This window comes from Schistocerca americana, chromosome 3 (genome assembly GCF_021461395.2).
Source record: "Schistocerca americana isolate TAMUIC-IGC-003095 chromosome 3, iqSchAmer2.1, whole genome shotgun sequence".
Lineage (NCBI taxonomy): Eukaryota > Metazoa > Arthropoda > Insecta > Orthoptera > Acrididae > Schistocerca > Schistocerca americana.
In genome coordinates this window covers 981,654,370-981,672,840 of record NC_060121.1, presented here as the reverse complement: position 1 = coordinate 981,672,840, position 18,471 = coordinate 981,654,370, and positions in this window count along the sequence as shown.

Below are 18,471 nucleotides of genomic sequence, written 5' to 3'. Positions count from 1 at the left end.
GGCATTTTTCCTTTCATAAAGATGTAACCCTTTCCTCCCTCTTTACCGACAGATTAACTTCGGTGACGATTGCTTTTTCCAAATTTCCATTAGGTAGACGCGGTTTAATTTTTCACTGTCATTAAGGTCGATAAGTGAGGGGGAGGTTACAGATTCCTGGTCCTGAGGACGAAAGGCATGGTCGACAGGTAATATGATTTCCCCATATCTCTGTTGTAGACCTGTGTGACGTGAAATCTGTCGTATGCGATGACGTCACGGCTGTTAAAACTTTGCAGCCCTGCACAACTTCACTGCCGACGCCCATAGCGAGGCCTATCTTTGCGACCACGACACCAGGCAGCGCAGTACACATGGGCCCAACAACATACCGAATGGACGGCTCAGGATTGGCATCATCTCGTTCTCTTCACCGATGAGTGTCGCATATGGCTTCAACCAGATAATCGTCGGAGACGTGTTTGGAGGTAACCTGGTCAGGCTGAACGCCTTACACACACTGTTCAGCGAGTGCAGCAAGGTGGAGGTTCCCTGCTGTTTTGGGGTGGCATTATCTGGGGACGACGTACGCCGCTGGTCGTCATGGAAAGTACGTAACGGCTGTACGATACGTGAATGCTATCCTCCGACCGATAGTGCAACCATACCGGCAGCATATTGGCGAGACATTCGTCTTAATGGACGACAGTTCGTGCCCCCGTCGTGCACATCTTGTGAATGACTTCTTTCAGGATAACGACGTCGCTCGACTAGCGTGGTCAGCATGTTCTCCAGACATGAGGCCTATAGAACATGCCTGGAATAGACTGAAAAGGACTGTTTATGGAAGACGTGACCCACCAGCTACTCTGAGGGATCTACGCCGAATCGCCGTTGAGGAGTGGGACAATCTGGACCAACAATGCCTTGATGAACAAGTGGATAGTATGCCACGACGAATACAGGCGTGCATCAATACAAGAGGAGGTGCTACTGTGTATTAGAGGTAGCGGTGTGTACAGCAGTCTGGACCACCACCTCTGAAGGTCTCGCTGGATGGTGGTACAACATGTAATGTGTGGTTTTCATGAGCAATAAAAAGGGCGGAATATTCCAATTTTCTGTACAGGTTCCGGAACTCTCAGAACCGAGGTGATGCAAATCTTTTTTTGATGTGTGTATTTGGGCAGCATGTTTGTGACAGTACTTCATTATAGATAACTGCTTCGTGCGCGAAATACCTTAGGTTACTAGTAATATTGTCTGTAAGGTTATTAATATACAACATAAATAGCAAGGATTTCAACACACTTACTTCCCTGAAGCACATCAGAAGTTACTTCTACATCTGTCGATGACTTTCCACTCAAGATAACGTGTTGTGTCCTCCGTACCAGTCCTCAGACCAGTTACAAATTTCGCCTGGTACCATGTACGGTCGTGTTGTCGATAATGAGTGAATGTCTGGTACCGAGTCAGATGCTTGTACGATAACAATGTATCTGTTTGACAGCTTTGGTGTATGACATTCAGGATGCAAAACTTTTTTGATGTGTGTGGATTTAATCATTACGATTTAAATTATTTACAGGATGGTCTGGCCTGTCTAGCTATTTATCGTAATAGATAAACGTAAATGTAGCGGAGTAGTATGATGTGATCTTAAGGGTGCCTGACAGTATTCATCTCGTAATATCACGTAAACCGAGGTGCAGACTTGAAGACGAAAGCAATTCAAACTTTCCCTCATTCCTTACAAAGTGACAGAGATCAGTGGCAGCCCTTTTGTGCTACAAGTAATTTGTTTGTAACACATTCCAGCATCAGCCGTTGTATCGTAAAGCGGACTAATTAACTATACGAGGGGATTAAAGGCGTTCCGGAAACAAATGTTAGTAAACAACAGAAGCACACAGGTAATCGCACACTGTGATTTCTGATGTTCGAGATGGGACTGGTGTGCAGTACGGCAGTAGAGGCCCAGGGTCCGCAAATGTTTGCAAAAGACAAATTCCTTTAAATTTTGTTATTCAAATATGGAATACCACATCTGCACCCTAATCACTACAGCATGGTTCAAAATTGTGTAACCATTCAAATGGAATGAATACGTATCTATTGGCGGTGTGCCAAACATGCACGATGTTCAACTCTAGTATAATAATTAAAGATTAGCGCATAAGCTATTTACATATGGATGCCACGAGATTTAAGTTTTTATTTCTTATAACTGAGGTTCCCTAATGTGTGAACAATTTGCACTAGTGGGAAGAAAAGTTGCAGCAAGCTTGATGGAACCGTATAGTTCACTGACTGTAGTCCAGTGAATGTTTAAGGATCGATATGACCCACCGAGCTGTTTAACACTTCGACCCATTTATCAAAACTGTATGGAAAGTGAATCAGTAGTAAACAACTATCATAAAACTGCAGGACATCCAACATCAGTAATACCTGAAATTAATGTTTTTGTCGTTGAGCAAAAGTCCTCGAAATCAACCAGACGGTGCTATTTTGAAAACGGAATTCCTCAGTCAGCTGTGTGCACTGTTTTTAGATACTACAACGGCTTCAACTAACTGCTTAACTGTAAAGGTGATTCGATGAACTGTACATATACGTCGAATTCATAGTATGCAATTTGAGGATGGCTTTGTCATGTTTCTCTCAAAATTCCACTGCCATATACACTATGAACTCAAAGATCAGCTGTTAACTCGTTGCAGATCTCAGACATACTCTTCGCTTACATTGGGTAGTTGATATCTTTGCTTGTTGGGAAATTAGTGATATCTTTGTTCAGTGAATAATCTGTGTATTGTAAACAAAAAACATGCAATGTAAAGCACATGTCTAAAGCTGCAACTGACCTAAATAATATCACGAAGTGTCTATGTGTCACAATTGTGTGTCTGATATGTGTGTGCACCCTCCCAAAAATGGGTAAGGAGAGAAAAAGAGAAGAAATTTCATTCAGTACAGCAAATGTAAGTACATTAACTCACTCAGCTTATATGTTTACTGTAGCACATGTCATATTTTTCTGTATTGTTCAAGTCATCTGTACAACACGTAAGTGGCACTAACTGCTCAAATATTCTTATCCACTGCGGGGGCGAACGACATGTTGCTGATGAATGTAATGATTTAGTAAAACAATTGTAGCCATTTGGAGACCGCTCGGAACTGTTTTTTTAAGTTGTTTATATTTATTCCAATTACGGACCACAGTATTTTACACCAGGTAAGTAATTTCGTCTATAATAACCATCTTCAGCAGTCATCCACCATGATCGATACAACATTTCATGTGAATGAAAAAAAATTGTACACACGTGCATTTTTACTATACTGGGTGATTGCTAAGAACATTCGAAAACATCCGAAGCAACGGAGATGACGCTGAGACAAGTAATTTAATGTTCAGACCTGTGGGGCCCCACGTATGCAACTTTAACTCGTGCGGCTCTGGGTTCGAGTCTTACATCTGGCAAGCAGTATTTTTTCATGGCGTTATAAAATCATCTGTTTACAATGAGGTAAGTTTTATTATTTCATTTTCTGGTCTTGCGGTCTCCACTGGTTTATTGGAAAGATCACATTTACGAAAAGTTTGCTCGAGTGCAAGTATTACATCTATTAATCTTACTTTCAAGCACGAGCCCAAACCTCTACACGTACGCTGAGTCACGTCTCAGGTGAGTCCACTTGTTCAAAATTTCTCACCCATTTTTTGGGTATTTCCCGACATATGCCCCTCCATGTGACCTGTCTTAAATTACTTGTTTCTGCGGCATTCGCTTAAGTGGTTTTTAAGCTCAAGAATTGTGCCGTTCTTAGAGAAGAAAAATCTGCTCTATAAAAATCAACATGGATTCCGCAAACAGAGATCCTACGAAGCTCAGGTTGCTCTCTTTGTCCATGAGATCCACAGGTCCATAAACAATGCCGCTCAGGTTGATGAAGTGTTGAATGACTTCAGGAAGGCATTTGACACCGTCCAGATCTGCCGTTTAGTGAAAAAAGTACGAGCTTATTGAGTATCGGTGCAGATTTGCGACTGAATTCAAGATTTCCTTGCAAACAGAACTCAACATGTCGTTGCTAACGGAACAAAACTGACAGATGTAAAGGTAATTTCCGGTGTACCCCAAGGAAGTGCGATACGACAGTTTCTGTTTAGAGTGTATATGAATGATCTAGTAGGAAGCGTCGGATGCTCTTTAAGACTGTTCGCAGATGATTCAGTTGGCTATAACCAAGTAGAAACGCCAGAAGATAGTAACGATTGGCAGAATGACCTGTAGACAATTGATGAATGGTGCAGTCTCCGGCAGTTGACCCTGAAAGTAAATAAATTTAACATGCCGGGAAGACGTAGGAAAAGAAATCCACTATTGTGTAGCTACACCATTGATGATAAACCGCTGGGAACAGTATCTCCCGTAAAACATCTAGGAGTACTTATATAGAGCGACGAGTACCTAAATAGAGCGACCCTAAGTGGAATGACGACGTCAGGAAATGCTGGGAAAAGTAGAATGAGATTTTCACTCTGCAGCGGAGTGTGCGCTGATATGAAACTTCCTGGCAGATTAAAACTGTGTGCCGGACCGAGACTCGAACTCGGGGCCTTTGCCTTTCGCAGGCAAGTGCTCTACCAACTGAGCAACCCAAGCACGACTCACGCCCCGTCCTCACAGCTTTACTTCCGGCAGTACCTCGTCTCCTACCTTCCAAACTCAGTTGGTAGAGCACTTTCTCGGGAAAGGCAAAGGTCCCGAGTTCGAGTCTCGGTCCGGCACACAGTTTTAATCTGCAAGGAAGTTTCACTGGGAAAAGCAGATGCCAGTCTCAGATTCATAGGAAGAATGTTAAGGAAATGTAACTCACGAAAGAAGTGGCTTATAAGCCGCTTTTTCGCCTGTTCAGCTATCTCGGATTTGTACCAGACAAGACTCATAGAAGAGATAGAGAAGATCCGACGAAGAGCGGGATCGTTTAGCTGGCGAGAGAGAGTTACGGAGATGCTGAACAAACTCCATTGGCAGAGGTCACAAGGCGTTCTGCATCACGGAGAGATTTACTATTTAAATTTCGAGCGATCACTTTTCGGTAAGAGTCAGACAACATATTTCTTCCTCCCACATACGTCTTGCGTAATGACTGTGATGTCACCGCCAGACACCACACTTGCTAGGTCGTAGCCTTTAAATCGACCGCGGTCCGTTAGTATACGTCGGACCCGCGTGTCGCCACTATCAGTGATTGCAGACCGAGCGCCGCCACACGGCAGGTCTAGTCTAGAGAGACTCCCTAGCACCTGCCCAGTTGTACACCCGACTTTGCTAGCGATGGTTCACTGTCTACAGACGTTCTCATTTGCAGAGACGACAGTTCAGCACAGCCTTCAGCTACGTCATTTGCTACGACCTAGCAAGGGGCCATATTCAGAAATTAGAATGAATTCTGAACAGACGATATTGTGAATCATGTACCGTCAAGAGCGACGTTCATCATTAATGGATTAAAGTATCAAACTAATTACGTTCGCTTTCTGAGTTCTCATTCCTTGTCATGTTCCAGACCTCACGTCAGTATAGCTCTTCCCTGCTCACGCCGGTCTGCGTGAGCTAAAACGCGTGCATTTCGGCCTCCATTCGTAACACGGTGTTGGCTCTTCTGCCAACACAACAATGACCACGATGGGAAAATTCGAGAAATTAGATTCAATAGAAAGGCTTACCGAGAATCATTCTTCCCACGAGCTATTCGCGAGTGGAACAGGGTTGTAGGGCTCAGTTAGTGGTACAAAAAGTACCCTCCGCCACACACCATTAGGTGGCTTGCGGAGTGTGATTTAGATGTGTAAGAATGACCTTCTATACCGAGCATTGTAAGAAGTGATAAGACACCGAAGAAGCGAAACATCATTAGCAGCAGCTTAACAGCGTGTTCATCCACCTTGGGAACGCAATACAGCAGCGATTCTACATGTTATGTCGTCGACAAACACCCTGGTAGGTTTCCGAGGGTATGTGGTACCAGGTGTCTAGACACAGGTCACGCAGTTCCCGGAAATTACGGGCAGGCGGTCTGTGGGAGAGGAACTGGCTTCCGATAGCGTCCTAACTGTGTGTCACTGGGTTCAGATCTGGTGAATTTGGTGCCCAAGGTATCAACCTGACCTCACTGTAAAGCTCATCAAACTACTTGTATCTGGATTCTGGCCTTTGGACAGCTTTCCAGCTAAAAGGTAACATCACCGTCGGACGAGACATTAAGCATGAAGGGGTGCAATAAAGTCCACGGTTGTCATGATGCCATCGATTATTACTACAGGTCCCATGGGAGCCCAGGTGAATGTCCTCAGTGTTCTTATACTCCGCCCAGTAACTTGTGTCTGTGGCACGGTGCATGTTTTGAGCAGCTGCATGACAGCTTTTCCGGACGCGACCACTGACCTGGTGTATCAAGAAACGCGATTCATCCAACCAGGTGGCACGTTTCGTGTGCCCACGGTCAACTCTTTATTATCCCCCCGCGCCCACTGCAATCGTAATTAGCGATATCGGTGGAACAGGTACGGCTCGTCACGTGCGCCGGAACACAGCATCGTACCGCGCCCTGTCGCCAGATCTGCCGCAGAGCGTCATGTATCCTGCTTTGCGCCTCCGGTAGCTGAGTGGTCAGCGCGGCAGAATGTCAATCCTAAGGGCCCGGGTTCGATTCCCGGCTGGGTCGGAGATTTTCTCCGCTCAGGGACTGGGTGTTGTGGTGTCCTCATCATCACTATCTCATCCACTTCGAGGCGCAAGTCGCCGAAGTGGCGTCAAATCGAAAGACTTGCACCCGGCGAACAGTCTACCCGATGGGAGGCGCTAGTCACACGACATTTATTTATCTATCCTGATTTTCAGAACAGTCAAGCCTCCAACCTCCCTGTTCTGTGATAAAGCTTCGACTTCCAGCACCCTATCGTCTCCTCGTGGTTTCACTGCACTTCAACCACTTTCCCTAAACGCTCACAACGGCAAAAGGTGGATTGCCGACCAGCTTAGGCGTTTCTGAGGTGCTCGATGCCAGACGCCGGACCGTAATTATGTGGCCTTTGTCAGAGTCGCTTATCTACGTGTATTTCTCCATTTGCGGTCCGTGTTGTCACTAGAAAGATTTCCCATTCGTCCCTGCCTCGCTTACACACTTTCCTTAACGCACCACGCTCTCGCACTCAACATAGCGGTAGCCAAATTGCATAACGTTTTGCAGCGCGTATGCCTACTCTTTGATACAAGAGCTAGATTGGTAGGCTATTTTCACTTACTTATATAATCACAAGTAGCTTATAAAGTAATAATGAAGTTCACTAGTCACCGAGATCAAAAACATCATTACTTGAAACCTTTTTATTTTTTCCCAAATAGATATATGTTTCTCTTTTCTTTCTTTCTTCGGAATAGAATTTCTCTGAATGAAAAACTTGATAAAAAAATTAACTGTTTTGGAGATAATACGAGAAAAATGTGAGAAAATTCCAAACTCTACTGATGCCAGTGATGGATAAAACGTTCGTTCTATATCAGCAACGTTACCTACTGTGGAATATATAAGTAGAAGTGTTAATGATGGTGGTAAAAGAAAAATTTTATGCACTTAATATACGAATTTTCTTTCCCTGGACTCAAGGACACACTGTAATATATTGATTATTCCTTGCTACTGTAGTGTTATCTTGAAGCTGTGAGAAAGGAGGACAGGCGTTCCAAGGCGCGGAAGCAGAGACGATGCTGAGGGCAGAGGAAACTAGGAGAGATATTGTTACGTGAAGTAAACCGTAAGGGGAGAGCCTTGCGAAAATGCAGACGCCCCCAGACGCGGTCCCAGGGTGTTAGTTACTCTTCAAGGAATTAACATGTAACTTCGCATGTCGTATAGACGCTGTTGTAGGTTGCCACCGTAGAACTTTGTAACCAACGGGCACGTAGTAGTGTATAAAGCCATCTTGATACCAGCCCTGAGAACACGAACGTCAGCAGGCTCACAAGGGTTAGAAAGAGAGCGAAAACGCCAAAAAAACTGTTGACCCAGCAGTCGCTACTCCGGGGAGCCCGAGAGGCGGGGCTAAATGACGTATAACAATAATGTTGCAAGCCTTATTTGGCAGAGCATTTACGTTTAGGTTTCAGCTGAACAGTGTTGATACCAAATACGGACTTAGTGCAGCTGCATTAACATCCACGCCTTAGGAGCAGTAGAAGGAACCTGCGCAATTGGCTGGGTGGCTTTGAGTGGGAAAAACAGGGCCCCCCATGCTACTCTTTAAAACCCCTAGATTCCGCATTTTGGCGGAGTTTTCAGTCAGACGGTCTGGGCTTCGATTCCGCGTCCGTCGACTCCAGCCTCGGTCCAGCTCCGCATAAGTCTGCTCTCTCACGTGGAGTGCCTCAGTGAACAGTGTCACATTCAGTATGTTTTGTTTTGCAACTAAGTTGTTGCCGTAAGATGCTGCTAGTGTTTGCTACTGTGGTCAGCACCAGCCATAGTCCGCCCCCGGTAGCTGAGTGGTCAGCGCGACGGAATGTCAATCCTAAGGGCCCAGGATCGATTCCCGGCTGGGTCGGAGATTTTCTCCGCTCAGGGACTGCGTGTTGTGTTGCCCTAATCATCATCATTTCATCCCCATCGACGCGCAGGTCGCCGAAGTGGCGTCACATCGAAAGACTTGCACCCGGCGAACGGTCTACCCGACGTGAGGCGCTAGTCACACGACATCATCATCATCAGCACGAGCAATCTTTGGAATTGAAACTTTTGCCTTTTTCTTGAAGTCTGATGGTATTTCGCCTGTCTCATATATCGCGCACACGAAGTGGAGGAATTTTGTCACGACCTGCTTTCTCATGAATCTGACTTATTCCGAGGGACTGTCGTTAACCCCATGAGCCTTGCTGCAACTTAGGCCTTCCAATGTTCTGCCAAATTCTTCTCGTAGCATCAGATCTCCCATGCCATCTTCATCTACTTCCACTTCTCTTGCTGTAGTACTCTCTTCATTTCTCTTCTACAGGTCTCCTGTTCATGCTTTCCAGCTTTTCCTTTCTTGTTTAGTACTGCCTTACCATCTCAGTTCTTGATGTTTTTGCAGCTGCTCCTCTTCATTCTTCCTACAGGTAGCATCTGTCTTTCCCCTAGTTATTCACGCTTATACATTCTCGCGTTTTACGTGTGCCAACTATTGCTTTGCAGTTTTGCACTTCCTGTCACTTTCATTCTTCAGACATCTGTATTCCCTTCTGCCTGGTTCATTTGCTGCGTTTTTATATTTTCTCCTTTCGTCAATTATATCCAGTATCTTCTTTGTGTATCCAAAAATGTCTTCTCGGACATATCTTTTTTCGTATTTGAACCTCTGCTGCCTTAATTGTTTCATCTCTCGTAGCTACCCCATTCGTCTTCTTTGGTAGTCAGCCAGGCGTTGCCTAATGATCCCTCAGAGAATCTCAACAAGTACTTATTATAAATATCAGTACTGGATAAGCGTTCTAGCATATTACTGTCGTTCTACTTCAACATTTTTCCGCATTACTAACCTGATGAATAACCCACTATCTACCGTGACTTACGCACGCCCTAGAATAGTGAATCCCCGTATCAGGGAAAGTAAATATTCCTAGCTGTCAACACGGTTTCCACGAACAGGGGCTAACGGTGTGGCCATATTGCACAACAGCTGCTCACTGGGAGCTGGTCAGCGTCGCAATAGAAACACGCTGGGCAAAACCCAATATCAGATGAGGGGGAGCGTCGCACTACCGCCGGGGAAAGCTGCACACGCACTCAACACGAACTTACGTCCACAAGAAGCTTATAGAGCGATTAATGCCCTAAACTAGTTAGGAAAAGACTATATACTCAAACGAAAAACATTTTTTATAAGTAAAGTTTGGCGTAACACCGCTTACAATGATAAACAACAATATCAGAAATTGAGTCCGCCTTGCTGCAAAACAACTTGTTATTCGTTTATTTCTTTACTTTTCCAAACTAGTTTCGGCGACAAATATCACCATCATCAGCGGTTTTTTTAAAATCTAAAACGTGCAGAAAATAGCATGGTTATACAAACAGAGTGGCACATTATTATATTTTTACTATTGGTTTTTTGAAATATAGTTTTCTATGGATACTTTCATACTACTTTATTTATTGTATGTTACAGCGTGTTTTTGAGAATTATTGTCGCTGTTTGCGACATATTTTCTGTGCGCTTTTTTTTGTTGCCGTTTTTACTCAGCTAACATCATGTCATCTGCAGATGATGGTGATATTTGTCGCCGAAACTAGTTTGGGAAAATAAACAAAGAAACGAATAATAAGGTGTTTTGCATCAAGGCGGACTCAGAAAATGGTTCAAACGGCCCTAAGCACTATGGGACTTAACATCTGAGGTCATCAGTCCCCTAGACTTAGAACTACTTAAACCTAACTAACGTAAGGACATCACACACATCCATGCCAGAGGCAGGATTCGAACCTGCGACCATAGCAGCAGCGCGGTTCCGAACTGAAAAGGCGGACGCAGTTTCTGATATTGTTGTTTTTCTTTGCAAACACGGACCAAATGGAAGAGTTCCAAGATAAAATTATTGCGTACAATGATCAATGTGGATATTGCTTCCGCTGCACTTCATTCAAATCCCTCAAAGGAACATATTGCGTCTGGTTAAGTGTCTCCCCCATCAGGCAAGCAGTCCACCGTTTAGAGTGATCTGAACATACAGGAGAGTGTTGTCGTGTTCTGACATATGTGGGAGAGGGAGAGAAGGGGTTACCGGTCAGTCTGCGCTCCCGAGCGGTACAGAGCAGAAGGCATTTGACTGTTTTCTTCCATCTGAGCCAACACTGGTACAGGCATTTACTAGAAATGCAGATGGTGAGACTCGGTAGGGAACTCGTTGTGGAGACTCTTGGACAAACAGGGTATTGAAATAGTTGTTTATTCCAGACAGGCCTAACTAATACACTGGAGGCTAGTTCTAGGGTTAGAAAAAGCAGGAATAACACTGTTACAACAGAAGCCAGTGTAGTCGAATTAAACCAGGCGATGGTGAGAGAATTAGATTAGGCAATGACACGCTCAAAATAGTAGATGAGTTTTGACGTTTGGGCAGTAAAATAACAAAACAGTACTTCAAGGTGCTTAAAAATGTTATTCGGAGGGCAAAGAGTACGTGATACGCAAATAGAATAGCTAAAAATTAAAACCATATGGTCAGTAGTGAAGGGAGTGTCTGGTCAGCAGCACAAGGACGAGCGTATAAAGACAGTACGTAGTGAACATGTTTCTGTTACTGATAAATCAGACATACGTACAGTATTTAACAATCAGTTTCTGAAAATAGCTGATTAATTAAATAAAAACTTTGTTTCTACAGGGAATCATATAACTCTCTTGGAAAATCATTTCCCGTGACTGATATCTGAAATACTGCTCAGTGATACTGACAAGGGGGCATCAAGTCAATAATTAAATCACTGAAGACTAGGGACAGTCATGGATGTGACGGAGTATCTAGCAGAATAGTAAAGTACTGTGCTGCACATGTTAGCCCTTTAATTAGTCATATTTGTAATTTTTCCTTTAAGAAGGGTCACTTTGCTCAACATTTAAAGTACCCATTAGTAAAGCGGGTGCTTTATAAAAAGGGGGAAAGGGATAATGCAGGCAATTTTAGACCTATTTCTAAGCGATAAGTTTTTTTCTAAAGTTATTGAAAAGGCTGTGTACATAAAGTTAATTGATCATTTCATTTCACACAATATGCTCTCAGATGTACAATTTGGTTTTACAAGTGGTTTAATAACTGGAAATGTTATATTCCCTTTTGTCAGTGAGGCACTGGATGGATTAAACAAAAGGTATCGAACGCTATGATTTAACTAAGGCGCTTGATTGCGTTAATCACAAAATATTGCTCCAGAAGTTGGACCTTTGTGGAATATAGGGACTAGTTCACAATTGATTCACCTCTTACTTTGAGAAGGGACAGCAAAAGGTCATTTTTCACAGTATAGAGAATAGCTATGATGTGGTGTCCGAGTGGGGCACAGTTAAATGGGGCTACCCCAGGGATCAGTTCTGTTCCTTCTTTATATAAATGATATGCCTTCTACTATTACAAGAGATTCTAAAATACTTCTATTTGCTGATGAAACTTGTTGGGTGCTAAAGGATGTTGTGTGCAACATTGGCACTGTTTCAAATAGCGCAGTTCAAGGCATAAGTTCATTGCTTGTAGAAAATAACTAACACTAAGTCGAAGCAAGACTCAGTTTTTACAGTTTCTAACACACAGTTCAACAAAATCTGATTTTTTAATTAGACAGAAAGGGGGCACATGATTGGTGAGACTGAACAAATTTCTAGGTGTTCAGATAGAAGGTAAACTGTGTTGGAAAGCCCATGGTTAGGATCTTATTCAAAGGCTTAATACTGCCATTCTTACTATTAGAACATTGTTAGAAGTAAGTGATAGTTCGACACAATAAGTAGTCGACTTGGCTTCTTTTCATTCGCTTATGACGTATGGCATTATATTTTGGGGTAACTCTTCCCATTCTCAAAGGCTATTTTTTGCTCAGAAATGGGTGGTTCGGGCAATAAGTGATCTAAATTATCGAACCTCCTGTCGGCCCTTGTTCATTTGCTGCATCCGTTTTCAGTGTGCTGCCACATGAATTCAAAAATCTTAGCAGTCATCCGCGCACTTTCAAATTTAAACTGAAGAGTTTCCTCATTGGTTAAACCTTCTATTCTGTAGAGAAGTTCCTTGAAAAATTAGATTGATCCTGTGTTATATCGACGATCCTGTTTAAATAAACTCATAGCGTGTCGTATTTTTAGGATTCATGAACATTTTATTTTTCTATTATTACGTTACTGTTGTAATGCCATGTACTGACACGTTCCATGACCATGAAGATTTGCTGCTCAATTTGCTTCTGCGGAACTGGAAGTGTAAAATAAAATAAAATAAATTTAGATGTTAGGAAGTTTTTTCTGAAGGAATTTGTTTGGTGTGTAACTTTATACAAAAATGAAACGTGAAGGATTAGCAATTCAGATGAGAAGAGAACAGAATAGAATGGTAGCCTTTAAAATGCGAAGTTACAGAAGAATACTGAAGATCAGAAAAGAATTCTATGGCACAAAATGACTAAAAGAAATCATCGGTCGATAGAATGATTCTAGGTATAGTCACTTTGGTTATGGAGGGAATTGTGGAAGGTTAAAAACTGTAGAGGAAGACCAAGGGTTAACGATTACAATAAGCAGGTTCACATGGCTGTAGGTTTCAGGAAGTTATGCAGAGGTGAAAAGACTTGCACACCATAAACTAGTGTGGAGAGTGCATGAAATCTTTCTCCGGACTGAAGGCCACGACAATAACAATAACAAAAAACAGGTCCTTTATACAGCTCTACTGCAGCCATAGAAAGCTATGCAGATACGAAATGACGGCGTATGATGCAGAAAGACAACACATACCATAAAGACGCACTCAACCAAAAACGACCAATGACAGACACTGCTGATAGTAAAAGAATGGCCTCAACTGTGTAACACAATACGTATGTTTTTGGATAGGGTCCGCCTTTAGCAAAACACAGTTTTGGTTTTTAACCCAAACATGTTTCACTGCAGTTGCTTCATCTTCAGTGGACTTTTATTTTTCATCTGTTAAAGATAAACATTGTTCTATACTGTTTGTATAAATGTAGCTATTGGTTTTTAAATCATAATTACAGATATTTGAAAAACACACAAATTATGAATTCATACCTTTTTACCACATGGTGTGGTATTTCTGATGTGTTGGGTTTCTACAGTGACTGTTTTGCTCCACTGTTTGTCATCTGCAACCACTTTTACCTTAAAGTAGATAAATTGTTTAAGCCAAAAATTACGACTTGAAAAATTGTTATTTCTATTCCTGAAGTTATTTAATTCTATGTGTGTGTTGTGTGTGTGTGTGTGTGTGTATGTATTTACATAATGTTTCCTTACATTTTCTTTTCATTCATCTTCATCACTGTCAAACACTACATATTGAGTTGCCACTGTCACTACCACTGTTAACTCTTTCACTGCTTTACCAGCCGTAAAAACAAACATGGCGGGCAGTGGAACAATTGAAGGTGTAAAAACAAGATGGCTGACAGTGGAACAGCTGAAGGTGTTCCTGGCAGTTGTTCTTCTGAATCTTTCAGAGGTGTCTGTGATTTGTGTGTGTGTTTGTGTGTGTGTGTGTGTGTGTGTGTGTGTGTGAAAATGGAGGGAGGGGGGGGGGGGGGAGAGAGAGAGAGAGTGTGTGTAACAGTTGAGAAGGCGGACCCTATCAAAAACATATGTATAGTCAAAACAAACACGGAAAAAAGAGCTTCAACCCCAAGATGTGTAACACAATTTTGCTGCATGGTGATGGCCATGGGTGCTGGCAAAGAGGTCTATGTGGAGCACTACGGCCTGCATAAAGTAATAAGGTGGCAGGTCCTAGTAGTCATAACGCAGCTTGAAAGAAAAAAGAAAATAAAAGTCCAGCCGCATGTCGAGAGATGATAGGACGACAGATCATATGAGTGCTGTTATTTTTGGTCACTGTGTGGGCTCCAGACATTCTAGATGGACAACTGGACATACGCACATTGTGAATAATGCCAGAAAAGCCTAATATATCATATTAACAAATTTGTTTACAAGCGATTCGCTGAGGTGAATACTAAACGCGATCAACCACTGTAGCGAGCGTACCATTAATAACATATTCATCTTGCTCCGCTGTACCACATTTAGAGAAAAGTATTTATCGATGGAGGTACCAGATGAAACATAGCGCTTCCAGCTATTACGTGAAATTACTATCGATTCCCGAAATAAGGGCTAAATTACTGGCCACTGCAACGGCTCGGGTTCGTCACAGGCTTGTGTATTAATTGGGATGAAATAACCGCTGCGGAGCGCATGAAAGTCATTAGATCTCGTAGCGGAGCTGCTGGTTATTATGTTTGACAGGCAAAACGACTCATATCCGCAGTGTGTAATTGCAGTGATGTTCCAGAGTCCGGTTACACACTGAGGTCGCTTTTATTTATGAAGTACAATTTAAATCAGTTTTAAATGCCTCAGCGTAAAAACAACTAAACACTTAGTGCCATAGAACGAAAAGAATGTCGATTATTCGCGTGTTTTAGGATCGAAAGGTTGTTGTGGGTCCACATATGCAGTTGCCTTTACGTACTGAAAGCTGTGTGAACTCGAAAGGTAGCTGGTTCTCAGAATATCAGTATAGACCCTTATAAATAACATAATTTTTAAAGTCAACAGCACTTATTATTCGATGACTATTCTTAAACCCTTTGTCTTTTCTACTTATCCGTAAAAAAAACTTACTGAAATGTAGTATGTTAACAATGACACGTGGATATGTTAAGTCCGTGCCGGATCTCGACAATGCGGCTTTGCTTTACTTCTCCAGATTAGAGCAATATTCAGTTTTCATCATAATCGTAACTTGAGGCGATACTGTGATTCTAATTCACTCTGAAATGCAATGAGTATCATTGGTACAGTACATAATATGTTTCGACAATTAACATCTACAAAAGCAAAATTAGGATTTTGGAATGTAGTTGAATTAGACAAGGTGATGTTGAACGAATCAGATTAGAAAGCTACACACTGAAAGTAGCACATGAGTTTAGGCAACTTAGTGAGTGACGGCGGTCGAAATAACAAGGATACCAAATGTAGACTGCCAATAGCAAAAAAGCTTTTCTAAGGAAAAAGACGAAATTCTCACATGAAACATAAAACTGAGTGTAAGAAAGGCTTTTCTGAAACTCTTTAGCCGTAGCGTAGCCTTATGTGTAAATCAACACGAGCAATAGGCAGTACAAAGAAGATGAGAAGAGATGCTTTTGAAATGAAGTATTACAAAAGAATGCTGGAGATTTGATGGGTAGTTCGAGTAATTTACAAAGAGGTTGTGCACGAGTTTGATCAGAAAAGAACTTTGTGGCAAAATTTCAGTATAAGAACGAATGGAATAATGGCGTACATCCTGACACATGAAGTTATAGCTGATTGGGTAATCGAAGAAAGTGTGGGGAGTAAAAACTGTACAGAGGAAAGAAGCTTTGACTAAAGTAAGCCGATTCAGTTCTTTTACTGATCCATTCTACTCACTGGGCTACCAGTGTGCAACTGCGTATTTTACGCGCAAAACTTGCCATGTGTTTCCAATACTTTCCTTCTAATTCAAATGGTCGCTATATTGAACATTAATATATTCACTGATGTGATACGCAGGTACTATCACTGATACCTCCCCCCCCCCCCCCCCAATGAACCATAGACCTTGCCGTTGGTGGGGAGGCTTGCGTGCCTCAGCGATACAGATAGCCGTACCGTAGGTGCAACCATAACGGAGGGGTATCTGTTGAGAGGCCAGACAAACGTGTGGTTGCTGAAGAGGGGCTGCAGCCTTTTCAGTAGTTGCAGGGGCAAAAGTCTGGATGATTGACTGATCTGGCCTTGTAACACTAACCAAAACGGCCTTGCTGTGCTGGTACTGCGAACGGCTGAAAGCAAGGGGAAACTACGGCCGTAATTTTTCCCGAGGGCATGCAGCTTTACTGTATGATTAAATGATAATGGTGTCCTCTTGGGCAAAATATTCCGGAGGTAAAATAGTCCCCCATTCACATCTCCGAGGACATCAAGAGGACATCTGCTGTGTCTAGACAAGACAACCTAGACACAATGAGAGGAAGCCAAAAGGCACGCGCTAAGCTAAAGCAGGATGGCGTGATGTCTGAAACAGGATACGTAATGAATGCTATAAAGAAAAGTACGTAGCTTCTGGAATACTTAACTTTAATCCATCCTTTTGGTACATCTGGAGATTGTGGTGATACAAGTGAGACTCTTTAGATACAAGCAATGTTACTAATGGCGCCTTGCTAGGTCGTAGCCATTGACTTAGCTGAAGGCTATTCTAACTATCTGCTCGGCAAATGAGAGAAAGGCTTCGTCAGTGTAGTCGCTAGCAAAGTCGTCCGTACAACTTGGGCGAGTGCTAGTCCGTATCTCGAGACCTGCCTTGTGGTGGCGCTCGGTCTGCGATCACACAGTGGCGACACGCGGGTCCGACATGTACTAAATGGACCGCGGCCGATTTAAAGCTACCACCTAGCAAGTGTGGTGTCTGGCGGTGACACCACATTCCTCCCCCGCAAATCGGCGAACGGTCGTGTTATAAGGCTTCCGCCCGCCGTGGGGAGGACCCCATGTTGACGTATGCGAGGAGGTGGGGAGCCTAACAACAGGCGAGGCTGTGCCACCCGCACCCGGCCATTCGGTCCGAGGGGATCTAGGAAACACCTGAAAACCTAGTCCAGGGTGCACGTCAACATCTACATCTACATCTACATTGATACTCCGCAAGCCACCCAACGGTGTGTGGCGGAGGATCCGCCCGTAAAGAGACAGGAGGGGCCGAAGGGTCGACCTCCATTGCGTCGGGGTACCCGACGCGCGATGACGTCATGTGGTCCGGAGCGGGCAAGAGGTCCATGGCGGAGGACGGCTGGTCACGGGAAGCGATCGGCGGCGCGTGACCCAGGGAGGCGCTTGGCGGCTGCAGCGAAGCGTCCACTGCGGGCGGCGCCGGCTGGAGGACAGGCGGCGTCGGCGGAGGCGGCGGCGGCGCGTCCCCATGGGGCAAAATGGAAGGCATCGGCGGTAACACCTGGGGATGAGGCGAGCCAGTAGATGGGTCCCCAGGGCGCTGACCGGACGGCACCGTCGCTGAAAGCAGACGGGGAGCGGCAGAACCCGTGCGACGACAGAGGCGCAGCTGATTGAGATGCCGACGCACCTCACCAGAGGCCCCCAAAACCAAATACATCGCGCGGCCGAGGCAGCGAAGAATGCGCCCTGTGTGCCAACGCCGTGAACCGCGATAGTTGCGATAGAATACAACGTCGCCTGGAGCAAAAGCAGAAGTCTGCCGCTGCACAGGAACCTGATGCGGCGGGTGCAGCAAAGACATCAAGGTTCGATGAGGACGACCGTGGAGCAACTCAGCCGGCGAGCGACCATTTCGGGGCTGAGAGAGATACGAAGACAAAAAGAGCAACAACGCGTCCTCCCGAGAATGCGACTCTTTCAACTTCAACATCTGTGACTTGAAAGTCCGGACCAATCGTTCAGCAACACCGTTTGACTGAGGCGAAAACGGCGCGGATGTCAGATGTTGAATGCCATTGGCCTGGCAGAATGACTGAAATTCTGCGGACATGAATTGTGGGCCATTGTCGGAAACAATAGTCTGCGGAAGACCTTCAATGCAAAAGATAGCAGACAATGCTTGGATGGTGGCAGTTGACGTCGTGGAAGACATCCGGACAACAAAAGGAAAATTACTGAAG